The sequence below is a fragment of the Schistocerca cancellata genome, chromosome 2 (genome assembly GCF_023864275.1).
Source record: "Schistocerca cancellata isolate TAMUIC-IGC-003103 chromosome 2, iqSchCanc2.1, whole genome shotgun sequence".
In the NCBI taxonomy this organism is placed as follows: Eukaryota; Metazoa; Arthropoda; class Insecta; order Orthoptera; family Acrididae; genus Schistocerca; species Schistocerca cancellata.
This window is the reverse complement of record NC_064627.1, coordinates 548,882,342-548,908,638: the sequence shown is the minus strand read 5'-3', so window position 1 is coordinate 548,908,638 and position 26,297 is coordinate 548,882,342.

Here is a 26,297-nt window from a genome sequence, read left to right as displayed (position 1 = left end):
CAAGCAGCAGGCACCAGGCTGTAAACGCCAGGCAGCGCAGGTGAGCTGCGTCAGCGATGGCACTGGGACGCACACCGACTGCCCGCCTCCTTACGCACGCCGTTCCAAATGCGCTATTATTAGCACGCTCCACACGCCCTCTGGCCGTATCACAAAAAAAGGGAACGCCAAACTGGTGAAGGCAAAGAGAAAAGGCGCAGTCAGCTGGGCCTGGACAGAAAAACATTGCAGCTATACCCACCTGTATGACGCACACGTGGTGTGATACCGGATGAACACTTACTGTAACTGTCTGCCATAAAGTCTATAAACTGAATCGTGTCTTACAAAAATGAGTTAATATTTTTTCAGAAAAATGAAAAGCAAAATGGTTCGAGGTTTACTACTGACCGCCTCCTATTATGATCCGAACTCCAGGTTCCGGCACGTTGACTGCGCACTGACAGTGGCATACATACATTATTACCAGTTACTTCTTTTTGCACGGAACACCAGACAAAATACTACTCATCCAACAGAGATACTATGCCGATGTCACGTAAAACTCCCTCTAGCCCTGATAATGGTCTCAATTTGGCGAAAAAGAAACTCTATGAGTTACTTCAGGTATGGCATATGGAGCTATGCAATTAGTTGATGATACGGTCCCATAGAGCTATCAAATTGCGAGGGTGTACATTGCTACATTTCCGTGGTCTGTGGTTGTTGCAGAAGCATACTACTTGACATCTCACGGTGGCTACTGATGCTCAGGTGGTTCACAACAATGTCACAGCTACAGCATTCCCGTATATGATATTCACACACTGTTGTTCTTACGTATTTCTTTTTATATTTTGACCAATAATTTAATGAACAAGCGTTCAAGCGTTGACATCGCATGAATACTTGATCGTCGAATACTACCCACAGCATCTGAAGATGGCCTTTGATATCCGAAACCGGTTAACATTGTGTTATAAAAAAATGATTAACTGAAAGATCAAAAAAGTAGTACATTGAAAGTCATTATGTCCGCAAACAGAATGTCTTTTTTTTTTTCAAGTATTCGTCTTCTTTGTCTTCTTATTGTTGCCACTGAATTGTTACAACACTAGAAAAAAATGAAACTTTTGTTCACACCTATCAGATCCGTAACTTGACAGCCTCCGAGAAATCGAAGAATTAATTATTTCGATGAGTTGCAGTATTTATGAGTAAAAAAGCCTTTACAAACTGAGATGATGGCCAAAACGTGCAAGATCTGCTTTCAGATCAATGTCAGAAGTTTGCGTGGACTCAAGAAGCAGTACCCCGGAATTTATATATAAAGTAATAAGAATTTTAGTGCCACCAAACTAAACACGATCATGCATGTACATTCTTAAATACTTATGTGACACGTGTCTGCTTCTCGGTGTAGACTACATGTCTGTTTCTTCTCAAGAATATATATCTCTTTTAGCGAATATGTGGATGTAAGAGCACCCAAATGGATAAGCAATTATTGCTCGAATCTCTATTTCCCAACGATTCATTTCTTTTCTTCCTGTCATAGTTAGTCTTTACCATGTGCCGAAAGGTATTCATCTCACACGAAAAGAAAGCAGGAAACTCCTTTGCACTAAGAAAAAATGAAATCTGTTTTCCGTTAGGCACATGTACTGTACAGTCATATTAATGTGACCACTTGTCAAAAGCCTGAATAATCTCATTTTGCAGCCGACCGCTACGAGACAGGCAGGAAGAGAGTTACTGAGTTTCTTGAAGCTAGCGACCGAGATGTGGAGCCATGCCGATTCCCGTGCCGTAGCCAGTTGCACTGGGTTTCTCGGCTGAGGGTCCGTGGCGCGAACAGCACTAGTGAGTTGGTCCGATAGATTCTCGACTTTCTTTAAATCCGAGAAGTATGGTGGCCAGAAGTGTACGGTAAACTCATTCTGGTGCCCTTCGAACCACGCACATGCTCTTCGGGCTGTGACATCTGCTGGTAGATGCCATTGCCCCGAGGAGAAAAAACTGCATGTAGGGTGTGCATGGTCCCCAAGGATGTATGTAAACTTGTGTTGATCCACAGTGCCTTCCAAAATGACCAGATCACTGAGGGAATGACACGGAAACATTCCCCTCCTATGGTCTGGCCCTTCTGACGATTGTTAGAGTGTTTGCTTTCAGGCGCTTCACCACGCGACTGCTACGGTCGCAGGTTTGAATCCTGCCTCGGGTATGGATGTGTGTGCTGTCCTTAGGTTAGTTAGGTTTAAGTAGTTCTAAGTTGCAGGGGACTGATGACCACAGATGTTAAGTCCCATAGTGCTCAGAGCCATTTGAACCATTTTTTTTCAGGCGCTTCACGGTGAACTCCACAAGGGCCATCTGTTCTGTGGAGCGTAAAACGTGATTAACCTGAAAACGTCACCTGTCACAGCTCAGTAGATGTCCAGTTGCATTCGTCAACGACGATCATCATGTAGCATGGATGCATGACCCAGGCTCCAGCTGCACGGAGCAACGTTCACTGAACGGTCGTCGAGGAGCCACTGTTCGCAGCTCCTTGGTTTACCAGGGCGGTCAGTTACTCAACAGTTGCACAACTATTCCCCCTGTCATCTATGGCCTCTGGTGCACCACCGTTGCCTCGGAGCCTGTTTGGATAGCGCCATTTTGCCACTCACGGTGCACTTCAAGCACGATGACACACGAACAGTTTACAAACTTAGACCTTTCGGAAATGCTTCCATCCTTTGCCCGAAAGCCAATGATCATTCCCTTTTCGAGATCAGATAAATCGCTCCATTTCCATATTCTGACAAGGACTGGACTGTTTTCCGCGTCCCCCGACATGCTTTATATACTTTCCACTACCAGTGCTGCCGCCGACCGTGTGTGAGTGGTTACTGCGCATTTACGTCGAACGTAGGCGGTGGTTACTTTAATATTACTGAGCCCTGTACGATGCCAAAACCCGTCGATATCAGTTGGTCTCTTAGTGAGTACTACAACTAGGAAACTTACTCGCTGTGGCGAAAGCTGCACTCCTTCTGCAGCACAGCAGGCGTATGTAGTTCAGTTGTTCGTGAGCGTATCGCACGTAATGCGCACTGGTGAATTATGAGGGCTATACGGATGTTAGCTTCCGTTTTCCTGTAGGTAATTTCCGAACTAATGAAAACAACACAACATCCGTTGCATTGACTACACAGTTGAAATGTGCGGTAGATCCTAGGATATTCATAAATGTCGCTGATCTGCGTTAGATCGCATCAGCCCTTGAAAATGAGACTGAAATACAAAACCCTGTTTGTTGTTGTGGTCTTCAGTCCTGAGACTGGTTTGATGCAGCTCTCCATGCTACTCCATCCTGTGCAAGCTTCTTCATCTCCCAGTACTTACCGCAACCTACATCCTTCTGAATCTGCTTAGTGTATTCATCTCTTAGTCTCCCTCCAATACTAAATTGGTGATCCCTTGACGCCTCAGAATATGTTCTACCAACCGATCCCTTCTTCTAGTCAAGTTGTGCCACAAACTCTTCTCCCAAATTCTATTCAATACCTCCTCATTAGGTATGTGGTTACCCATCTAATCTTCAGCATTCTTCTGTAGCACCACATTTCGAAAGCTTCTATTCTCTTCTAGTCTAAACTATTTATCGTCTATGTTTCACTTTCACACATGGCTACACTCCATACATATACTTTCAGAAACGACTTCGTGACACTTAAATCTATACTCGATGTTAACAAATTTCTCTTCTTCAGAAACGCTTTCCTTGCCATTACCAGTCTACATTTTATATCCCCTCTACTTGTACCATCATCAGTTATTTTGCTCCCCAAATAGCAAAACTTCTTTACTACTTTAAGTGTCTCATTTCCTAATCTATTTCCCTCAGGATCACCCGACTTAATTAGACTACATTCCATTATCCTCGTTTTGCTTTTGTTGATGTTCATCTTAAATGGTTCAAATATCCTCCTTTCAAGACACTGTCCATTCCGTTCAACTGCTCTTCCAAGTCCTTTGCTGTCTCTGACAAAATTACAATGTCATCGGCGAACCTCAAAGTTTTTATTTCTTCTCCATGGTTTTTAATACCTACTCCGAATTTTTCTATTGTTTCCTTCACTGCTTGCTCAATATACAGATTGAATAACATCGGGGAGAGGCTACAACACTGAACACTGTCTCACTCCCTTCCCAACCACTGTTCCCCTTTCATGTCCCTCGACTCTTACAACTGCCATCTGGTTTCTGTACAAATTGTAAATAGCCTTTCGCTCCCTGTATTTTACCCCTTCCATCTTCAGAATTTGAAAGAGTATTCCAGTCAACATTGTCAAAAGCTTTCTCTAAGTTTACAAAAGCTAGAAACGTAGGTTTGCCTTTCCTTAATCTAGCTTCTAAGATAAGTCGTAAGGTCAGTATTGCCTCACGTGTTCCAACATTTCTACGGAATCCAAACTGATCTTCCCCGAGGTCGGCTTCTACAAGTTTTTCCATTCGTCTGTAAAGAATTCGCGTTAGTATTTTGCATCGGTGACTTATTAAACTGATATTTCGGTAATTTTCGCATCTGTCAACACTTGCTTTCTTTGGGATTGGAATTATTATATTCTTCTTGAAGTCTGAGGGTATTTCGCTTGTCTCATACATCTTGCTCACCAGATGGTAGAGTTTCGTCAGGACTGGCTCTCAGAGGGCTGTCAGTAGTTCTAATGGAATCTTGCCTACTCTCGGGGCCTTGTTTCGACTCAGGTCTTTCAGTGCTCTGTCAAACTCTTCACGCAGTATCAGATCTCCCATTTCATCTTCATCTACATCCTCTTCCATATCCATAATATTGTTCTCAAGTACATCGCCTTGTATAGATCCTCTAGATACTTCTTCCACCTTTCTGCTTTCCCTTCTTTGCTTAGAACTGGGTTTCCATCTGAGCTCTTGATATTCATACAAGTGGTTCTCTTTTCTCCAAACGTCTCTTTCATTTTCCTGTAGGCAGGATATATCATATCCCTAGTGGGATAAGTCTCTACATCCTTACATTTGTCCTCTAGCCATCCCTGCTTACCCATTTTGCACTTCCTGTCGATCTCATTTTTGAGACGTTTGTGTTCCTTTTCGCCTGCTTCATTTACTGCATTTTTATATTTTCTCCTTTCATAAATTAAATTAATCATCTGTTACCGAAGGATTTCTACTAGCCCTCGTCTTTTTACCTTCTTGATCCTCTGCTGCCTTCACTACTTCATCCCTCAAAGCTACCCATTCATCTTCTGCTGTAGTTCTTTCCCCCATTCCTGTCAATTTTTCCCTTATGCTCTCCCTGAAACTCGGTACAACCTCTGGTTTAGTCAGTTTATCCAGATCCCATCTCCTTAAATTCCCACCTTTTTGCAGTTTCTTCAGTTTTAATCTACAGTTCATAACCAATAGATTGCGGTCAAAGTCCACATCTGCTCCTGCAAATATCTCACAATTTAAAAGCTGGTTCCTAAATCTGTCTTACCATTATATAATCTATCTGAAACCTGTCAGTATCTCCAGGCTTCTTCCATGTATTCAACCTTCTTTCATGATTCTTGAACCAAGTGTTAGCTATGATTAAGTTGTGCTCTGTGCAAAACTCCACCAGGCGGCTTCCTCTTTAATTTCCTATCCCCAATCCATATTCACCTACTACGTTTCCTTCTATCCCTTTTCCTACTACCAAATTCGAGTCATCCATGACTATTAAATTTTCGTCTCCCTTCACTATCTGAATAATTTCTTTTATTTCATCATGCATTTCTTCAATTTCTTCGTCATCTACAGAGCTAGTTGGCATATAAACTTGCGCTGCTGTAGTAGGCGTGGGCTTCGTGTCTATCTTGGCCACAATAATGCGTTCACTATGCTGTTTGTAGTAGCTACCCGTACTCCTATTTTTTTATTCATTATAAAACCTACTCCTGCATTACCCCTATTTGATTTTGTATTTATAACCCTGTGTTCGCCTGACCAAAAGTCATGTTCCTCCTGCCACCGAACTTCACTAATTCCCACTATATCTAACTTTAACCTATCCATTTCCCTTTTTAAATTTTCTAGCTTACCTGCCCGATTAAGGGATCTTACATTCGACGCTCCGATCCGTAGAACGCCAGTTTTCTTTCTCCTGATAACGACGTCCTCTTGAGTAGTCCCCGCCTGGAGATCGGAATGGGGAACTATTTTACCTTCGGAATATTTTACCCAAGAGGACGCCATCATCATTTAACTATACAATAAAGCTGCATGCCCTCGGGAAAAATTACGGCTGTAGTTTCCCTTGCTTTCAGCCATTCGCAGTACCATCACAGCAAGGCCGTTTTGGTTAGTGTTAAAAGGCCAGATCAGTCAATCATCCAGACTATTGCCCCTGCAACTACTGAAAAGGTTGCCGCCCCTCTTCAGGAACCACACGTTTGTCTGGCCTCTCAACAGATACCCCTCCGTTGTGGTTGCACCTACGGTACGGCTATCTGTATCGCTGAAGCACGCAAGCCTCCCTACCAACGGCAATGTCCATAGTTCATGGGGGGACAGAATCCTGACAAAGGCGAAATTCCTTTGTTGTTGGGGGGGTTTAACGGTAAAAACCACAAAGGCTTTTGGGAAACGGAAATGCAGTATGGCTAGGGCCTCCCGTCGGGTAGACCCCTGGCCTGGTGCAAGTCTTTCGAGTTGATCCCACTTCGGCAACTTGCGTGCCGATAGGGATGGAATGATGATGATAAGGACAACACAACACCCAGTTCCTCAGCGGAGAAAATCTCCGATCCAGCCAGGAACCGAATGCGGGCGGTTAGGTGTGACATTCCGTCGCGCTGACCACTCAGCTACCAGGGGCAGACAAAGGCTGTTGATAGTCAAAAGTGAAAGTTTCTTGGGCGATAAGTAACAAACCTACGAGAAGTAATCATCGTAGCATCAACAAATTTCCACGTACCATTGCTGTCCGAGGTGAATGTCGTCACATATGAGGTATAGAATCCAATTGACTAGTTACAGTGCAGCAGCTCGCAGTCTGGGGAATTCCGTACCAGATTCATGGAGTACACACTACGATATCGACCGTACAGCAACATAAGCGACATGGCTTTGCTCTATTGTATAAAAACAGAACTGCTGCTGATTGTTGGCTGCTAGTCATTCCTGGTGAGTACTGCTTTCTGCTTCGCTTAACGGATGGACGTCGCTGGATGTGGTGAGAAACTCTGTAGGACAAATAGACTGCTACCACTGATGGGAAACACGAGGTCAGGTGGCAGCAAGCGCCCTACTGAATCCTACTGAATGTTTCCATTTCATGCTGCATATCTTGATCTAGCTTGTGACACAGGGGTTGAGTCAGGCTTGTGGATGTGGGGGATTAGCGATCGTGGGCTGTTACACCGACCAGTTTGAGTATGGTTTCTAGGCTGTTTCTCACTCTCGTTTAGGCAAACGCTGGGCTTGTACCTCATTTTCCTACAGTGTATAAACCCACAAACCGTTGAAATATGTCACGCATAACAATATTTACACGATTCACAGAAAGATGGTGCTCACCATTTCGCTCCCTTACGTCACGTTCGACTGTGGTGTCAGTGAGTGCATCCAGCCGCGAAGTTAAATAATATAAGGACGTTTCCCAAATCCTGAAACACCGGTCTCATTCATAGGACGATAGGGAAAATAAAAAAGAGGAAGAATTCGCCATACCTCAAATGTGGAACTGTCTGTTAATGGCCATATGATAATGCTTAAACTACTCATAGGTGCTTCACTGTCCACGAAACACAATGGATGTTATCCCAAATGAAGAAATGTGACAAGACTTACGCCGTCGTATTTGCTGTATGAGTCGTCCGCCAAGCACTCATCAATATCTGTGTGAAGCATTGACACATCCTTCCGGGTAACTCCTAGCCAACCATTACTCGCTGTTGGTCTGGTTTATTTTTCGGAAAGAATATCGAGTCTTACATTTCGCTAACAACATACACTACTAGCCATTAAAATTGATACACCACGAAGATGACGTGCCACAGACGCGAAATTTAACTGACAGGAAGAAGATGCTGTGATACGCAAATGATTAGCTTTTCAGAGCAGTCACACAAGGTTGGCGCCGGTGGCGACACCTACAGCGTGCTGACATGAGGAAAGTTTCCAACCGATTTCTCATACACAAACAGCAGTTGACCGGCGTTGCCTGGTCAAACGTTGTTGTGATTTCTCGTGTATGGAGAAGAAATGCGTACCATCACGTTTCCGACTTTGATAAAGGTCGGATTGTAGCCTATCGCGAATGCGGTTTATGGTATCGCGACATTGCTGCTCGCGTTGGTCGAGATCCAATGACTGTTAGCAGAACATGGAATCGGTGGGTTCAGGAGGGTAATACGGAACGCCGTGCTGGATCCCAACCGCCTCGTATCACTAGCAGTCGAGATGCAGGCATCTTATCCGCATAGCTGTAACGGATCGTGCAGAGACGTCTCGATCCCTAAGTCAACAGATGGGGACGTTTGCAAGACAACAACCATTTGCACGAACTGTTCTACGACGTTTGCAGCAGCGGAAACCATGGCTGCGGTTACCCTTGACGCTGCATCACAGACAGGAGCGCCTGCGATGGTGTGCTCAACGACGAACCTGGGTGCACGAATCGCAAAAAGTCATTTTTTCGGATGAATCCAGGTTTAGTTTACAGCATCATGATGGTCGCATCCGTCTTTGGCGACATCACGGTGAACGCACATTGGAAGCGTGTATTCGTCATCGCCATACTGGTTTATCACACGGCGTGTTGGTATGGGGTGCCATTTGTTACACGTCTCGGTCACCTCTTGTTCGCTTTGACGGCACTTTGAACAGTGGACGTTACATTTCAGATGTGTTACGACCCGTGACTCTACCCTGAAAGCCGGCCGTGGTGGCCGTGCGGTTCTAGGCGGTGCAGTCCGGAACCGCGTGACCGCTACGGTCGCAGGTTCGAATCCTGCCTCGGGCATGGATGTGTGTGATGTCCTTAGGTTAGTTAGGTTTAAGTAGTTCTAGGGGACTGATGACCTAAGATGTTACGTCCCATAGTGCTCAGAGCCATGTGAACCATTTTTTTCTACCCTTCATTCGATCCCTGCGAAACCCTACATTTCAGCAGCATAATGCACGACCACATGTTGCAGGTCCTGTACGGGCCTTTCTGGATACAGAAAATGTTCGACTGCTGCCCTGACCAACACATTCTCCAGATCTCTCACCAATTGAAAACGTCTGGTCAATGGTGGCCGAGCAACTGGCTCGTCACAATACGCCAGTCACTACTCTTGATGAACTGTGGTATCGTGTTGAAGTGCATGGGCAGCTGTACCTGTACACGCCATCCAAGCTCTGTTTGACTCAATGCCCAGGCGTAAAGGCCGTTATTACGGCCAGATGTGGTTGTTCTGGATACTGATTTCTCAGGATCTATGCACCCAAATTGCGTGAAAATGTAATCACGTGTCACTTCTAGTATAATATATTAGTCCGATGAATACCCGTTTATCATCTGCATTTCTTCTTGGTGTAGCAATTTTAATGGCCAGTAGTGTATAAGGACGTTTACCAAATCCTGAAACACCGGTCTCATTCATAGAACGCCAGGGAAAATAAAAAAGAGGAAGAATTCGCCATACCTCAAGTGTGGAACTGTCTGTAAATGGCCATATGATAATGCTTAAACCACTCATAAGTGCTTCACTGTCCACGAAACACAATGGATGTTATCCCAAATGAAGAAATGTGACACGACTTAGGCCGTCGTATTTGCTGTGTGAGTCTTCTGCCATGCACTCATCAATATCTGTGTGAAGCATTGAGGACACATCCTTCCTGGTAACTCCTAGGCACCCATTACTCGCTGTTGGTCTGGTTTCTATTTCGGAAAGAATATCGAGTCTTACATTTCGCTAACAACCTATAAACCATTTCTATTTCTCCTCTAGTGGAGTGCACGCTATTTAGTGGTAGTCTCAGATATATATGAATATGTGAGTGTGGTGCATGAGGATATAGAGCTGCTAGTAGAGAGTTACTTTAAGTTTCGTTAACTATTGGCACGGCGCGAGATTATGAGTACGATTTGATGGATATGAGAAGTAACTACGATGGAACATTCCACGCTGTGCGTCCATTTGTGACGATTCAGCCAGATGCAGAAATTTTTCTGTGATATCAGTTATTAGTCTGGCGGCGATATTGTAAATATGTGACGCGCGTGCGATGTTGCAGCGAACTCGCTGGAAAGCAGTGCCAGATGCAGAAATTTTTCTGTGATATCAGTTATTAGTCTGGCGGCGATATTGTAAATATGTGACGCGCGTGCGATGTTGCCAGCGAACTCGCTGCAAAGCAGTACACATTTATAGCTCATGAACAGACGGCGACGCACTCGCAGCTCGACTTTCACACGTACCAGTGTCATTGTCCTTTGCTCCACGTATAATACTTTGTGATTCACACTAGTGTACCATGATTTAAGTTTTTGAGACATCATACAGCTAACGCCTGATAAAGATTCTCTGTCCGAGTGTAGGTGTGATGGAAGTGTGTGGGGGGCGGGCGGGGGGGGGGGGGGGGCAGGTATTCGATCGTGATACGTAAACAACTACGAATGAAATATCTCGCATTAGTACAGTACAGGCAGGTCTGGCGAAGATTTGCGCTCCAGAGCTTCCCCCATCACAGCACTATTCCGAGAAACGGTGTGAGTGAGGCCGCTATATGCTGAAGCCTGCAGATGCGGGAAACTAAGTAGACATGTTCTAAACACAGTAAGACTACTTCTAAGAGGTGAACAAATTTGTGTTAAGATCTTATGGGACAAAACTGCTCGGGTTATCGGTCCCTAAACTTACACACTACTTACTCTAACTTAAATTAACTTACGCTAAGGACAACACACACACACACACACACACACACACACACACACACGCACGCGCGCGCACCCATACCCGAGGGAGGACTCAACCCTGCGACGGGAGAAGCCGCGCGAACCGTGACAGGAGGCCCTAGACCACGCGGCTACCCCCCCCCCCCCCCCGCCGCGGCTTCTAAGAGGTAAGTAATACAGCATACTTAAGTAGGATTTTTATCATTGCTTCATTAACTGTCGTGTGTTCAGCCGCATAAATTCAGCTTCTTCTAATATCTCGGCTGCATATCGTTCAGCCATCTTGAGTGTGAGGCGAAAGACTAACGCTCCAGCATTTATTCCGTCCTTTTAAATTCAAATTCTGGGACCGTATGGCTGCGCAGTCAATCCATGCTGCGATGTTGATGTATCGCTCTGAGCTGCAGTGTCACGACGTCTTCCTAAGTTTCTTACAGAAAGCACCGGATTCCATAATTTATCCAAGTTGTAGCCACTATATTAATTAAATTCAATTGCCTCTTCCAGCACCAAGTCCCAGAAGGAGGATGTAGACGCTAAACTTTCGAAGTTTTTCTACAACAAAGAGTGGCCATTATCAGTACAGCGTTCTGCCACAGCCGATTTATATGGCTGTAAGAGGCGGGTGTACCTGCAGAGTACTGTACATCTTTCATGGATTGTACGAATCGTCAGACCGATGTATGAGAGACCACTTCTTGTAAACCTCAGCTTCCGAAGCATAAAATTATCTTTAACGAAATCCAAGAGTGTTGCTGTCTTCAGTGAAGGACGAAAAAACTTTTACTTTGTGCTTGTTGAGTACACCTCCTATTTTTGACGATAGGCTTCCCACATATGGTAGGAAAGCCATTGATTTATATGATTTATATCTTACTGCGCCCTCTTCTGCATTGCTTACGGCCACTTTTGATTCCATTCATAGCGTCTTACGTCTCTGCTGTTGAGAATACCCACTGACTTCAAAAACTCTCTTTAAATGTAGGAGTTCGGCCTGCAGACTGCTATCATCGGAAATGCTATGTGTTCTGTGAACTAAAGTTCTGAGAACTCCCATCATCTGCAAAGAATGGCGACAGATATTTGTACACAAATAGCTGTATGCATCAGTTTCCCACATACTGTATGCCCCAAGGTGCCAATACAAATAGTTATCTCAGCAAACTGCTGGGGATGTGACAAATTGACTACTTTGCGCCGGCCGCTGTGACCGAGCGGTTCTAGGCGCTTCAGTCTGTAACCGCTCTACTGCTACTGTCGCAGGTTCGAATCCTGCCTCGGGCATGGATGTGTGTGATAGGTCAGTTAGGTTTAAGTAGTTCTAAGCCTAGAGGACTGATGACCTCAGATGTTAAGTCCCACGGTGCTCACAGCCATTTGAACCATTGACTACATCGCTCCAGCGGCGTCCAGCTGCAGCCTTCATTTGCCTGTTCCTCGCCACCCCTCATCCCCACGTCCGCTGCGCTCCGAGAGCTAGGCAGGAGCGCCGTCGGATCATTCGCTCTCGCGTAGCGCAGTTTGGCCAGGCCGCATTAGTAGATTCTTTTCTTTGTGTCCAGTATCCATTGTGAGGGAAATCGACAGAGGCTGTGTCCAAACACGACACAGACATACTTTATGGACTGCATACATTGTCATAGATATCACATTCACATTTGCAAAACTCCACCCTCCAGTATAATAGCATGATTTTATTTGCGATATCATAGAACATAATTCTTGTAGCCGGCCGGTGTGGCCGTGCGGTTAAAGGCGCTCCAGTTTGGAACCGCGTGACCGCTACGGTCGCAGGTTCGAATCCTGCCTCGGGCATTGATGTGTGTGATGTCCTTAGGTTAGTTAGGTTTAATTAGTTCTAAGTTCTAGGCGACTGATGACCTCAGAAGTTAAGTCGCATAGTGCTCAGAGCCATTTGAACCTCCATAATTCTTTACCTTGCAGACACGACTGAAAATAGGAAAATGCTCAGTATCATGCCAGTCTTGATGATCAGGACCTCTGCGAAACTAAATTCTCCATGAGGAAATCCCTACAGTCCTACATTTTACAAGAGACCAGTTTGATCTTTCATCACAGCTCCAACCCGGCACGATACATGATAGTGTGGGGTTGCCGCAAAAGTGGAAACGGGAGCTGTAGGCGGAGGCACTTTCCTACGTCAGCTGGAGCACGGCGTTGCTCACCAAACAGACTGCACAATGGCGTCCAGAATAGAGGGCAACGCCGCTGACCACATCGAGGCCGTGAGTCGGCTGCGCACGGGCTAAAAGCAACAGGGCCGCGAGGAAGTCGCTCGGTGCCAGCCGCAGCGGCAGCAACACAAACAGCATCAAGCAGTCTGTGCCGCACGAGAGACGGGGAACGTCGAATGCTGGGCGCTCTCTGTGTGCGTGTGTGCGTGTGTGCGTGTGTGCGTGTGTGCGTGGTTGCGTGGTTGCGTGTGTGCGTGTGCGCGCGTGTGTGCGCGTGTGCGCGTATACTTGAATACTTGTGCCGGTTTCTTCCTTGCGATCTATGTAGAATGCTACACATTCAAAATCTTTATAATCGTTTCGTCTTGCGTTTCTTTCTTCAGTTACTGAAAACACCTAAGCGTGTCACTCACAATGTTCTATTATATAAATTAACTTTTTGTTACTTAGTTTACCCCTAGCAGTACCGACGCATTTCCCATAACGCACTGTACCAAGGGGTGGAGGAAGTGACCACACCATAAAAAGTTATAAAGAAACGTAATTCGTTATTTGGTGTTGACTTACATTAAAACATAGTTTTTAAAGAGGTATTCAGGTGTAAGTACTGCCCAGAACCTGAAATATCTTTTAGGACACCATTAGCAATATCAACGCATTTTCAGTAAAGTGTACTACCAAGCTGGGTGTCTGTTGTGTACAGGGTGGTCCATTGATCATGTCCGGGTCAAATATCTCACGAAATAAGCGTCAAACGAGAAAACCGCAGAGAACGAAACTTCTCTAGATTGAAGGGGGAAACCAGATGGCGCTATGGTTGGCCCGCTAGATGGCGCTGCCATAGGTCAAACGGATGTCAACTGTTTTTTTCTAAATAGGAATCCCGATTTTTATTACATATTCGTGCAGTACGTAAATAAATGTGAATCTTTTAGTTGGACCGCTTTTCTCTCTTTGTGATAGACGACGCTGAAATAGTCACAATTTTGACAATTTTGAACGAACAGTTGATAACAGGTAGGTTTTTTAAATTAAAATACAGAACGTAGGTACGTTTGAACATTTTTTTTTTCGGTTCTTCCAATGTGATACATGTACCTTTGTGAACTTTCCATTGCTGAGAACGCATGCTGTTACAGCGTGATTACCTGTAAATACTACATTAATGCAATAAATGCTCAAAATGATGTCCGTCAACCTCAATGCATTTGGCAATACATATAACGACATTCCTCTCAACAGCGAGTAGTACGCTTTCCGTAATGTTCGCACATGCATTGACAATGCGCTGACGCACGTTGTCACGCGATGTCGGCGGATCACGATAGCAAATATCCTTCAACTTTCCCCACAGAAAGAAATCCGGGGACGTCAGATCCGGTGAACGTGCTTCGACGACAAATCCAGCTGTCATGAAATATGCTATTCAATTCCGCTTCAACCGCACGCGAGCTATGTGCCGGACATCCATCATCTTGGAAGTACATCGCCATTCTGTCATGCAGTGAAACATGTTGTAGTAACATCGGTAGAACATTACGTAGGAAATCAGCATACATTGCACCATTTACACTACTGGCCATTAAAATTGCTGCACCAACAAGAAATGCAGATGATAAACAGGTATTCATTGGACAAATATATTATACTGGAACTGCCATGAGATTACATTTTCACGCAGTTTGGGTGCATAGATCCTGAGAAATCAGTACCCAGAACAACCATGTCTGGCCGTAATAACGGCCTTGATACGCCTGGGCATTGAGTCAAACAGAGCTTGGATGGCGTGTACAGGTACAAACACGCCACCACAGTTCATCAAGAGCAGTGACTGGCGTATTGTGACGAGCCAGTTGCTCGGCCACCATTGACCAGACGTTTTCAGTTGGTGAGAGATCTGGAGAATGTGCTGGCCAGGGCAGCCGTCGAACATTTTCTCTATCCAGAAAGGCCCGTACAGGACCTACAACATGCGGTCGTGCATTATCCTGCTGAAATGTAGGGTTTCGCAGGGATCGAATGAAGGGTAGAGCCACGAGTCGTAACACATCTGAAATGTAACGTCCACTGTTCAAAGTGCCGTCAATGCGAACTAGAGGTGACCGAGACGTGTAACCAATGGCACCCCATACCATCACGCCGTGCGATACGCCAGTATGGCGATGACGAATACACGCTTCCAAAGTGCGTTCACTGCGATGTCGCCAAACACGGATGCGACCATCATGATGCTGTAAACTGAACCTGGATTCATCCGAAAAAATGACGTTTTGCCATTCGTGCACCCAGGTTCGTCGTTGAGTACACCATCGCAGGCGATCCTGTCTGTGATGCAGCATCAAGGGTAACCGCAGCCATGGTCTCCGCTGCTGCAAACGTCGTCGAACTGTTCGTGCAGATGGTTGTTGTCTTGCAAACGTCTCCATCTGTTGACTCAGGGATCGAGACGTGGCTGCACCATCCGTTACAGCCATGCGGATAAGATGCCTGTCATCCCGACTGCTAGTGATACGAGGCCGTTGGGTTCCAGCGCGGCGTTCCGTTATTACCCTCCTGAACCCACCGATTGCTTATTCTGCTAACAGTCATTGGATCTCGACCAACACGAGCAGCAGTGTCGCGATACGATAAACCGCAATCGCGATGGGCTACAATCCGACCTTTATCAAAGTCGGAAACGTGATGGTACGCATTTCTCCTCCTTACACGAGGCATCACAACAACACAAGCAACGCCGGTCAAATAATGGTTAAAATGGCTCTGAGCACTATGGGACGTAACTTCTAAGGCCATCAGTCCCCTAGAACTTAGAACTACTTAAACCTAACTAACCTAAGGACATCACACACATCCTTGCCCGAGGCAGGAGTCGAACCTGCGACCGCAGCGGCCGCGCGGTTCCAGACTGTAGCGCCTTTAACCGCTTGGCCACCACGGCCGGCAACGTCGGTCAACTGCTGTATGTGTATGAGAAATCGGTTGCAAATTTTCCTCATGTCAGCACGTTGTAGGTGTCGCCACCGGCACCAACCTTGTGTAAATGCTGTGAAAAGCTATTTATTTGCATATCACAGCATCTTCTTCCTGTCGATTAAATTTCGCATCTGCAGCACGTCATCTTCGTGGTGTAGCAATTTTAATGGCCATTAGTGTAGATTGCCGTCGATAAAATGGGGGCCAATTATCCTTCCTCCCATAATGCTGCACTATACATTAACTCGCCAAGGTCGCTGATGTTCAACATGTTGTAGCCATCGTAGATTTTCTGTTGCCCAATAGTGCATATTATGCCGGTTTACGTTACCGCTGTTGGTGAATGACGCTGCATCGCTAAATAGAACGCGTGCAAAAAATGTGTCATCGTCCCGTAATTTCTCTTGTGCCCAGTGGCAGAACGGTACATGACGTTCAAAGCCGTCGCCATGCAATTCGTGGTGCATAGAAATATGGTACGGGTGCAATCGATGTTGATGTAGCATTCTCAACACCGACGTTTTTGAGATTCCCGATTCTGGCGCAATTTGTCTGCTACTGATGTGCGGATTAGCCGCGACAGCAGCTAAAACACCTACTTGGGCATCATCATTTGTTGCACGTCGTGGTTGACGTTTCACATGTGGCTGAACACGTCCTGTTCCCTTAAATAGCGTAACTATCCGGCGAACGGTCCGGACACTTGGATGATGTCGTCCAGGATACCGAGCAGCATACATAGCACACACCCGTTGGGCATTTTGATCACAATATCCAAACATCAACACGATACCGACCTTTTCCGCAATTGGTAAACGGTCCATTTTAACACGGGTAATGTATCACGAAGCAAATACCGTCCGTAATGGCGGAATGTTACGTGATACCACGTACTTATACGTGTGTGACTATTACAGTGCCATCTATCACAAAGCGAAAAAAGTGCTCCAACTAAAACATTCATATTTCTTTACGTACTACATGAATATGTAATAAAAATGGGGGTTCCTATTTTAAAAAAACGCAGTTGATATCCGTTTGACCTAAGGCAGCGCTATTAGCGGGCCAACCATAGCGCCATCTGGTTTCCCCCTTCAATCTATGCGAGTATCGTTCTTTGTAGTATTTTCGTTTGATGCTTATTTCGTGAGATATTTGGCCCGGTCACTATCAATGGACCACCCTGTATATTGGACCGGGTACCTAGAAACGACGGATAAGCTTCGTCCCTCTGTAATCTTCAGCGGTTCATAACCCCACAACAGGGCACAGCAGTCCACCCACCCCACCGCCAGTGCCACCCCATCGCCAGTGCCCCCCTCCCCCCCCCCCCCCACACACACACACACCGGGAACGTCTCATACCAGACGAGTGTACCCCAAATGTTTGCGTGGTAGAGTAATTATGGCGTACGCGTAACGTGGAGACAATGTTTACGCAGCAAACGCCGACATAGTGTAACTGAGGCTGAATAAGGGGAACCAGCCCGCATTCGTCGAGGCCGATGAAAAACCGCCTAAAAACCATCCACAGGCCGCCCGGAACACCGGACGATCTAGGCGCTACAGTACGGAACCGCGCTGCTGCTACGGTTGCAGGTGCGAGGATGTGTGTGATGTCCGTAGGTTAGTTAGGTTTAAGTAGTTCTAAGTCTAGGGGACTGATGACCTCAGATGTTAAGTTCCATAGTTCTTAGAGCCATTTGAACTATTTGAAGGCCATCGGCCACTGCGTTGGGCGTAGCGAGAGGTAATGCTGAAATTTCGTATTCTCTACACACTCTTGACGCTGAAGATCTCAGAAGATTAAATTTCTTAAAAATTTCCGAAATAGAATGTCCCACGCGTCTAGCTTCAATTACCGTTTCGCGATCAAACTATGTTAATTTCCATCGTGTGGCCATAATCACGTCGGAACCTTTTCACGTAAGTTACCTGAGTACAAATTACAGTTCCGACAGTGTACTGCCGTTTCATATCTTGTGTACGTGATACTACATTCAAATATACATGTGCATATCGCTATCCCATCACTTTTGTTTCCTCCTTGGTTCCAAAAGCTTTTATTCTCTTCATGTATCGGTGATTATCGTCCATGTCCCACTTCCTTACAAGGGTTCACTCCAGACAAATATCCTCAGATGAAACTTCCCTACGGCAAATTTTCCTTTTTCTGAGACCCGATTGCGAATGTCATTCTGCATTTCATGTCCTCTCTTGCCTCTGCCGTCTTCAGTTACTTTGCTGCCCGAATAGCAATACTCGTCTATTACTTTTAGTGCCTCACATCTGAATCAAATATTCTCAGCATCGCCTTATTTAATTCGATTACATTCCGTTATTCTTAGTTTGTTTTTATTGTGCTTCGTCTTATATCCTCTTTTCAAGGCACTAACCATTTCGTTCTGCTTCTCTTCCAAGTTTTTGCCGTCTCTAGCAGAATTATTATGTCGTCGACACACATCGAACTCTTTATTTCTTCTTTCTGAACTTTAATCCTCTTTCCAAATTTCTCCTTACTGCTTGCTCAGTGTGAGTAATTATATAACATCCTGTCACTCTCCCCTGAGAACTACTACTCCTTCCTTTCCTATACCTGTAGTCTGGTTCCTGAAGACGTTAAAGAAAACTTTGCACTCCCTGTGTTTTATCGCTGTTACCTGCAGAATTTCAAAGGGCGTATTCCAGTAAACATTGACAAAGTCCTTCAAAACTTCAATTTTTATAATCCGAAGTTCGTCTTTCTTTAACCTATCTTCTAAATATATCATAGGTACATTATTGCCTCTGCTGTTCCCTCATTTCTCCATGATCCAAACTGGTCTTCACCGAAGTCGGCCTCAGCCAGTTTATTCATTCTTCTATGAATAATAATTCATGTCAATATTTCACAATCATTCCTTGTTAAACTGATGGTTTGATAGTGTCCGCACCTCTGAGTACCAGCCAATTTGAAATTAGAATTATTAATTCTTCTTGCAGTATAGTATCTGCCAACATATCTTCATCTAAAGCCTCTTCTATTTTCGTATTATTGCTTTCAAGTTCAGTTCTCTTGAATAGCGATTCCACATAGTCCTTCCACCTTTCCTTCTTTGCTCAGTACTGTCTTTCCATCTGAGGTATTGATATTCATATAGCTGCTTCTCCTTAATATACTTGTAGGCCTATCTATTTGTTCCCTAGTCATGTACGCCTCTACAACTCTGCATTTCTGCTCTAGCCACACCTGCTGAACAATTTTGCACTTTCTGCTAATCTTATTTTTTTGACATTTCTGTTCTTTTTTGCTTGCTTAATTTATAGCATTTTTATATTTTATCTTGCTATCAGTTACGTTCAGTATATCGTGTCTTATCCAAGGATTTTTAATGGGCCCTGTCATTTTAGCTATTCGATCTTTTGTTGCCTACACTATTTCATCTCTCAACTCAAGTCACTCGTCTTCTAATATATTCTCATCCCCTGTTTTAGTCAACCGCTGTCTAATATTTTCCTTAAAACTCTCAACAATCTCTCATACTTTCAATGCATCCAGGTTGATATGTCCTTAATTTCCAACCTTCTTCAGCTTTAATATGTAGCTCATAAGCAATGAATTATGATTAGAGCTCATATCTGCCCTGGAAATGTTTAAAATTTGGTTTCTAAATCTGCGGTTGGTTGGTTGATTCGGGGGAGGAGACCAAACAGCAAGATCATCGGTCCCATCAGATTAGGGAAGAAGGGGGAAGGAAGTCGGCCGTGCCGTTTTACAGGAACCATCCCGGCATTTACGCGAAGCGATTTAGGAAAATTACAGAAAACGTAAATCAGGATCGCCGGGGGCGGGTTTGAGCGGTCGTCCTCCCGAATGAGAGTCCAGTGTGCCAACCACTGCTCCACCACGTTCGGTAAAATCTCTGTCTTATCATTATATAATGTCTTATCAATATATAATGTCTGAAAATTTCCAGTGTTTCGAAGTCTCTTCCACGTATACAAATGTTTTTCATGATTCTTAAACTACTTGTTAGCAATGGTTAAAGTTTGCTCCGTGAAAAATTCTCATCCTCTTCAATGCCTTTTCTCCACTTCACGTTCTCCTACTAATTTCTCCTTTTCTTCCTTTTTTAATATCTAATTTCAGTCTCACATTACGAGTAAATGTTCATCTCCCTCAATCGTATGAATATTTTCTTTTATCTCATAAAACATTGTTTCAATCTCTTCATTATCTGCGGAGCCAAAAGCATTTATGCTCGTTCGCCTCTGATGGATGTTGCCTTACTGCTATAATCACCTCGCTATGCTGTGCATAGAAACTTACCCAGACTCCTAATTCCTTATTCACTATTAGAGCTACTCCTGCATTACCCTTAAATGTTTTTAACCCTGTACACCACCAGACCGGAGGTCGTGTTCTTCAAAAAATGGTTCAAATGGCATATTTATGTAAGTATTATCTGTGGTCATCAGTCCCCTAGAACGTAGAATTACTTAAACCTAACCAACCTAAGGACATCACACATATCCATGCCCGAGGCAGGATTCGAACCTGCGACCGTAGCGGTCACGCGGTTCCAGACTGAAGCGCCTAGAACCGCACGGCCACACTTGCCGGCTCCTGTTCTTCCTGCCATTGCATTTCACAAATGTTTGCAATTTATGTAAGTATTATCCACAAGCCAAGCAAAGAAATATCCGCACACAAAGCAGTAAATGAAGCTTTTGTTAAATTTATTACCTACTTTTGCACGCTTAACTAGCTTCATTCCTGAAACAGTTTAGTACACTGACATACTCCAAACGCTTTTAATGAAATGTAACAAAAAATAAGTAGGACAGCAAGTTCTGTAATGTCGCCCGAAGAATAAGACCCCATAGCAAAGTTGGTATCTCACGACGGAATCACAAATCAAAGACAGCCGCCGCCCCCGCAGCCACGAATGAGAGACGTCGGCGAAGAGACGCTCGCAAATAGTTCCGTACTCCGCCGTTGCTTGAAGTCTACTTACATCAGAGTGCAGAGCCGCTCTCCTACGCTGATAGCAGCCTCACCGTAGTTCAGATCCACCAGTGAGCTAGCGCCGTCAATCATGACAGTGTATTAAAGTTCAGAGTTAAATGTACCAAGTCATGTTTGACTCATGTTGGGCCGACGGCATTTCTGTGTAGAATTATTCAGTAGAAGATCTATAAACAGTTACAAAAATAGCAGTACTATTATTCGAGGCAAAAGACTGTTTATCATTGACTGTGTTTTGAGATTGTATTACGTATTATAGTCCAACTTATGTTTATCATTGAATTTGTTCTGAGATTGTATTACGTATTATAGTCCCACTTATGGACACGGATGTCTTCTAAAGATAAGTATTTCTTATTAAAGTTTTTTTGCTGAAAATGCTCTAGTGATACTGAAATGTTGTAGAACCTTCCCGACCTCCTCCAGGCGTTAAAACCATAGAACTGTCATCCAGGCTTATTACGGCATATGAAAATAGCGACGAGGAGTTTTTGAATCGAATTCCGCCTTCACCTGCCAGCATGGACGTGGTTTGTGTTCCGCTGGTCGCAGCAGCAATCATTTTTTAAATCTAGTCTAAAATCTCTAAACATATTTGAGGCCCACGTAAACTATCGGTAACAGAAGTCTTCAGTTTAGGGTTCAGGAGACTGACTGACTGTTGCTCAATGTTCAACAGAGGACGGGCTCGCTATCGCAATGAGCAGTACCACAGCCGGTTGCTACACCCAGGTTTTGCCCGCTTAACTGCAAGGATGAGGATTGGTCGGAATATCTCTCTCAGCTGGAAGCGCATTTCTCAGCCTACAGAATTAAATTTACGGTGTGCATTGTATTCTTTCTGTCCACTTTCGGACGTAATTACTACTTGGATGGACTACGTGTCTTGAAAGGAGGATATAAGATGAACATCAACAAAGGCAAAACGAGGATAATGGAATGTAGTCGAATTAAGTCGGGTGATGCTGCGGGAATTAGATTAGGAAATGAGACACTTAAAGTAGTAAAGGAGTTTTGCTATTTGGGGAGCAAAATAACTGATGATGGTTGAAGTAGAGAGGATATAAAATGTAGACTGGCAATGGCAAGGAAAGCGTTTCTGAAGAAGAGAAAATTGCTAACATCGAGTATAGATTTACGTGTCAGGAAGTCGTTTTTGAAAGTGTTTGTATGGAGTGTAGCTATGTATGGAAGTGAAACATGGGCAAGAAGTGAACAGAAGCTTTCGAAATGTGGTGCTACAGAATAATGCTGAAGATTAGATGGGTGGATCACATAACTAATGAGGAGGTATTGAATAGAATTGGGGAGAAGAGGAGTTTGTGCCACAACTTGACGAGAAGAAGGGACCGGTTGGTAGGACATGTTCTGAGGCATCAAGGGATCACAAATTTAGCATTGGAGGGCAGCGTGGAGGGTAAAAATCGTAGAGGGAGACCAAGAGATGAATACACTAAGCAGATTCAGAAGGATGTAGGTTGCAGTAGGTACTGGGAGATGAAGCAGCTTGCACAGGATAGAGTAGCATGGAGAGCTCCATCAAACCAGTCTCAGGACTATAGACCACAACAACAACTACTGAACCTGAGCCGCATGCACAAACAAGGTCTCACTTTTCTGCATAGTGGAAACCTTCTACTTTAATCCAGAGAGAGAACAAAATTTTTGCCCATTTAATAGTGGCTCATAAAACACTTAAATTTCAATTAGATGCAGGTATGTATGTTTCCCTAATCAATAAAGACGTCTATGATATGTTTGGTAGCCACGGCTACGAAAGCCTAGTTCTGTCTGCTTATAACGGACGCAAAATACCAGTACCAGGCTTTTGCAGTGTGCCAGCAACTTTTCGTGATGTTAATAAGTGTTTCGCTCCATGTACTGTGTTCCAGAAACAGCGTGAACGTTTTGGCATACGAATGTATGGCCTGGGTATCCGCAGTTGTGGTAGTAGATTTCGTAGCAAGAATCCCACAAACAGCTGTATTTATTCCAATTTTAATAAGGCACTATCGGTTTCCTCGCTTGTAACCATATAGGATCAGTTGCGTACAAACATTAAAACATGGTACACAACATAGCGAAGACAGCAGAAAGCCAAAGCTTCTTGTTAAAAACATAATGTCTGTGGGGTGCATAGTTAATGACTAAAAAGTTGGGCGAGGGAAAACTTCGGCATATAAAACATGGTAACAAACATAGTGGAAAATGTAGAAGGCCCAATCTTCACAGTTAAAGCCTTTATGTCCGTGGGACAGATGGTCAATACGTCAACTTTATTTACCCATTGACTATCCTCCATATGGACATGAAGATTTTGACTATAAAGATTAAACTTTTTACATTCTCCACCATGTTGGTTACCATGATTTGACGTTTATATGCAGGTTTTCCCCCCACCAAACGTTTTCTTTATTGACTATCCGCGCTGCGGACATTATGGTTTCAACTAAGAAGGTTGGGCCTTCTACATTCTTAGCCACGTTTTGTACCATGTTTTAATCTTTATACGCGCCTAATGATGTAGCTACAAGTTAAGAAACCGGCAGCGCCTTAATAAAATTGGTCTGAATACAGGTGTTTGCGGAGTTCCTGTTACAAAATGAATATTTTTAATTTAGTCTTGCTTGATTTGCTCGATCTGTGCATGGATGGAAGTGTCTCATACCCTGTTTCTGGCATGTGCAATAGGTACAGTGAACTTTTTGAACCAGGATTACTAAGGGTTAGAGATTTTTAGGTGCTGTTCATTGTTAAAGATAATACATAACCACGAGTAAATCATGCTAGACACTGTCCCCCGTGCTATATCTGATCAGGTTGCAAATGAAATGCAACGATGGGCTGATACAACCCATTTCTGCAGACCTGTGGGCATCCCCCTGGTGATCCGTAAAAAGCAGTCTAGAGGTATAGGTCTGCGCGCTGATTTCAAAGCCACGATAAATCCATAAAGTATCGTACATTCTTTTCTTCTGCATGGGGGCATTCTTCTCGAAGATTGATTTCCTTGAGGCATGTTTACTGTTGTCGCTGGATGAGCAGTCCAGGCAATTTTTTGTGATGAATACTCACCTGGGATCGTTCCAGTTACAAAGACTGCCATTCGGAAGCGTTTCAGCGCCTGCTATTTTTCAACATTTCCTGGAACAATTAACAGCTAAAGTCGCTTTATGTACGAACTATCTGGATGATCGTGGGTCGTTCTCCTGGTGAACATTTGGCAAATTTAGAATGTTTGTTTTATGTTCTCACCGAGACTGGCTTAAAGCGTAACAGGAAAAGGTGCTGCTTTCTCCACGAAGAACATGAATATTTTAAAAAAAGTGTTAAATGCACAGGGTATTTGCCCTGCATTTGTCTGTGATCAAGGATTTGCCGGCGCCCCGTAACATTAAGGATTTGCAGCACATCCTGGTGAAACTAACCTATTTATTAAAGATTTTTCTCCACAACAATTCCATCTATACCTTAGATGAATACTTGAAAAGAAGTAAGTAGTCAACTAAAACCCTACGTGCTCACTAATATGTACATATTCTATACAGTCTTGACACTTTCCTCATAATAACGTTTTCCTGAATATGATTTTTAGAAAATGGAACTTACTAATTAGCTTCATCTCATTATTGTCATTTTACAATTTGATGCCAAATCTAGTCTACATTTATAAGTAACTAATTTAACACAATTCAATGTCCTTCCTACTCATCGACAATGTGCGACAGTTTCTGTTTATGATTAGTAGCAATGTCATGCTGTGCCTTCATTTTCCTGGTTTTCTACCAGATCTCACATGCTGCATTTCTGTGTGACGTGTTCACAATAGTGGCAGAAAAGTTTCGCTCTGTACTGTACCTTTGTTTTCATCAACCGTGGCTGCTTGGCGCGTACGCTGGTACTTTCTTAGAGGACCTGCAATTCTTTGAGGTTTTCTTCTGCTTGTTGCTTCATGATGTCCATGCAGACTGTGTGGGATCCTGCCCACTCGTCTCTTTTAGGATGCCTAGGAAGCTGTTTTCTCGGATAACTAGACAACATGCAAGCAAATCATATTAATGGAGTTTATTACAGTAACTGAATTGACAATACTTAACTTTCGTTTCTACATGACTGGTCGCAAGGAATTGGCGACATGCAAATAATCAATGTCCTTTGATAGATACACTTTCCATGCAAGCTAATCACACAAGTTCATAAGACAGTGGTATCGTTAATATCACTGTGGCTCTTCTAGCGCGTCTCCAACTGTCCGACCGCAGCTAGGCGGCGGGTCGCTTTTGTCTTCGTATACAGGCCGCTACTGTCGTGGTGACGTCCTAGTCAGCGTGCTATTGGCTGACGTCGCCCCACAGCCCTCTCCGCTTTTCCGTTCTTGATCTTCGTGCCAGCGCTTGCCGTTACGCCGGAACAGACTGCATGGAAATTTTTAATACTCCAATATCACCAACTTACTTTCCCCAGATCTGATTGTACGATTTTTGAAATATCAGATTTCTCTTCAGGACAGTTCTCATTTATTTCAATCCGTTCCTCGAAACAGACACGCGTTTAATGTCGTGCTTATTTCTCGGTATCCTCCTTTCTTAGAACAACAGACAGCGAACATCTTTCCTGCGTATGTTTTCATGTTGCTTTCCCCACGCAGCTGTTCCAGCAGATGTGATGGTGCGTTGCTGACTGCAATTGGTATACGAAGCTGTGGCGTTTGAGACCTCATCGATTCCGGTGTGTTGCAAAGTCACCGACGAACAGTCCGACACATCTATATGACCACAAATGGTATGCCTCCGTCCAGTATTTTCCTTCACCTAATGGTTTCGACCATCATGGGATTGTGCTGTCAACAATAAACAATCCAAAGATTTATGCACATACATTCTTTTCTATGAAGGCTTGTACTGACAATCCAGTGTAGGTCGATATTCTGCATCATTCTGATGTTTGTACTATCCGGTGTAGTTGATTTGCAACTCCCAAAGTCTGCGGGGAATCGGTAAAGATAGGAAAGCGAGAAAATCGTAGCGAAACTCGGGAAGGCGTACAGAGGGGCGATGGTTTGTGCAGGGACTGACAGCTGACGCTAAAAATAAACAAATGTAACATACTGAGAATAAACATGCGGAAATGCCCGTTGCTGTATAATTACACGATTAGGCGATTGTCGAACAATCCCTCTCAGCATTCACTCACATTC